The following is a 3369-nucleotide window of genomic DNA, read 5'->3' on the forward strand; positions in this document are numbered from 1 at the left end:
ATCATCAACAGGAATGCACGTAAAGAGTGATGTGACATCAAAAGAGACCATTGTTTCATCAGTCTCCATGATGACATCCCTCACCTTATCCACAAAGTCCATGGTGTTCTGTATGTGGTGTTCTGAGCTGCCAACTAAAGGGATGAGTACAGACGCCAGATATTTGGAAACATTGTAAGTGACCGAGTTAATCATGCTAACAATTGGTCTTAAAGGTACACCTTGTTTATGGATTTTAGGTAAACCATACAGACTAGGTGTGGCCTCCCCTGTGTACAGTCTTTGGTACAGAAAACGGTCAATAGCCTTGTCCTGCTCCAAATTTTCAGGCAATCTATCAATTTCTTCTTGTAACCACTTCCTGGATCTCTTTTCAGAGGTTCATAAGTGGTTAAGTCACTAAGGAGTGTCATAACTTTCTCATGATAGTCTTTCTGGTTCAAAATCACTGCACCTTCCTTTGTCTGCTGGGAGAATGATGATGTTTTTGTCCTTGCTAAGAGTGGTGAGTGTATCCCTCTCCTCTCTACTGATGTTGGAAGAAGGTGGTTTGGCATTGCTGAGGCAGGATGAAACTTTGATTCTGAGCTGTTCTGCTTCACCCTCCTTCATTTTGTTGTTGCGGATGGCTGATTCTGTGGCTGTGATCATCTCCACCAGAGGAATTCTACTTGGTGCAACAGCAAAGTTCAGTCCCCTGGCAAGAATCTCTGTCTCCGGCTGGGTGAGCTGTCTGTCAGATAAATTCTTCACCCACTTTTCTGTCTCCCTAGCATTTTTTTTTTTCATTTAGCCTTTATTTATCCAGGTTAGTCTCATTGAGCCACGAGAACTCATTTTCAAGAGAGACCTGTTTAGGGAGCACATGGTGGGGTTAAGGACCTTGCTCATGGGCCCAGAGTGGGGCGAATGAGGGTGGGGACAAGTGTGGGTGTTTCACCTACCCCACCCACAATTTTTTTGATGTTGTCGGGGCCGGGACGTGAACCGGCGATCTCCGGATCACAAGCCCACCTCTCTAACCTCTGCGCCACCACTCTCCATATAATTGACTACTGGAGTGTTGTCCTACACTGAATGTGTTGTTATTGGAATAGTGATGGTTTTGATAAGCTATTAGTACGTTAAACTTGTTTTGTTGTCGAGTCTTGGACTTGACATGCTGTGCTAAGCATGCCTGATCTGTACAGTCCATCACTTGCAGCAGTGTGGTCTGATCTAGGCATGTTGTTAGTTTTTGTTTAATGCACTCTTCCTTGGCCTTCAAGGCCTCAATAGTAAAATTGGTCTGTCTCACCCGTTCATTCAGCAGCTGGGTTTGTGCCTTCTGAAGGATCTTGCTTGCCCAGTGCCCGCTGACCGAAGATTTTAGTTCCAGGCTCTTGGGAAATGATGCCACCTTGTCGACATCTGAGGTTGAATCGCAAATGGTTCCTGTAGTCTGCCCTCTTCCTTGCTGTTTTCTCAAACTCTCTAACAAGTTTGAGGCAATCCTGGCCAAAGTGGTTCAAAATATCCTGATGCATGCTCAATAATCCAGGTAGAAAAACATGAGTGATTACGGGCTTTGCGATGCATGACGATCTCTTCACCCGAACCGTAGGGAGTATCTGTTCTTCTCACCTTTCCATCACTCTTACTCTTGTCTGGATTATTTTTTAGTCAGCAGCTCGTTGTTGACGGACATCTCGGACACTGAGATATACCCTATAGCTGTCAGTGATCATGCTCTCGTCTGTTTAAATCTAGCAAACAGAAAATAAATCCCAAAAAGTATAAACTGGAGATTTAATATATCATTGCTTGAAGATGAAGATTTTGTCAAATATTTTACAGAAGAATGGGCTTCTTATCTGGAGTATGATGACTTGCCTGGAACATCAGCATCTGTTCTCTGGGAGGCAGGGAAAGCAGTGATGAGAGGTAAAATAATCTCATTCTCATCACATCAGAAGAAAAAAGAAAATAAACGTATTCAGGAATTAGAAGAAACCATTAAATTGTTAGAAGCCTCCCAAGATAAAGACATGCTGGAGAAAATGTGTAAAGCAAAATTAGAATTAAATGAACTTATTAACAAAAAAACACAATTCTTAAAACAAAGACTCAGAAAAGAAAATTTTGAGCAGAACAATAAATCAGGTAGCTTTCTAGCAAAGTAGCTTAAAATAAAAAAGGAAAAAACAACTATTCATGGTGTTAAAGACTTGACTGGGAATACAGTTTATGATCCTGAAAGAATAAACAGCATTTTCAGAGATTTTTATAAAGCTTTATACTCACCCCAGATAAACCCATCAGATAATGCAATTTATCAATTTCTGGATAAAATAACACTTCCTAAATTATCAGATAATCTATCAATGGAGCTGGATTCACCACTGACACCAGTGGAACTCCAGGAAGCCCTCAAAAGCATGTCCAATAAAAAAGCTCCAGGTCCAGATGTATTTTCAGCAGAATTCTACAAAGAATTCTGGAATATCCTGGCACCACTATTTTCACAGAAAGCTACAGGAAACTGAGAAAAATAACAGACTTCCAGAAAATATAAACTCAGTCAACATTAGTCTCCTGTTAAAACCAAGCAAAGACCCTGTATTACCTACCAGTTATTGTCCCATATCTCTTATCAATGTTGATCTTAAAATAATTTGTAAAGCCCTCTCAAAAAGATTGGAAAAGATAACTCATCTCATAATACATCCTGACCAAACTGGTTTTATAAAAGGGAGGCATTCATCCACAAATTCACACAGATTATTTAATTTAATTGATTATTCTTACAGTAAAAATATTGAAACTGCAATATTCTCTCTAGATGCAGAAAAAGCTTTTGATAGAGTTAACTGGAAATTTTTATTTGCAGCCTTGCATAAATTTGGTTTTGGAAATTATTTCATAAACTGGTTAAATATATTATGTGCTTCCCCATCAGCATGCATTAGGACAAATAATCAAATATCTGCTAGCTTTCTTCTGCAAAGGGGCACGAGGCAGGGATGTCCACTCTCCCCCTCACTGTTTGCTATTTTCATCGAACCGCTAGCCGCAGCAATCAGGCAAACTATAGATATTAAAGGCATAAAATGCAAGAACATAGAGCACAAAATCAGTCTATATGCTGATGATGTGTTGCTCTTCCTCCAGCATTCACATTCACCTCCCTCTCTCAGGTTATTGGATTGATAAACTCTTTTTCAAGAGTTTCAGATTACTCTATAAACTGGATAAAATCCACAGTTCTACCAATTAATTGCTATTTCAACAATTCACTTACTACACAACTGCAGTCAGGGAATATTACGTACTTGGGTATCAAAGTCTCTCCTAGACTGGCAGATTTAACAAAACTAAACCACATCCCAC

Source organism: Nematolebias whitei, chromosome 4 (assembly GCF_014905685.2).
Source record: "Nematolebias whitei isolate Nwh7 chromosome 4, NemWhi1, whole genome shotgun sequence".
Taxonomy (NCBI): domain Eukaryota; kingdom Metazoa; phylum Chordata; class Actinopteri; order Cyprinodontiformes; family Rivulidae; genus Nematolebias; species Nematolebias whitei.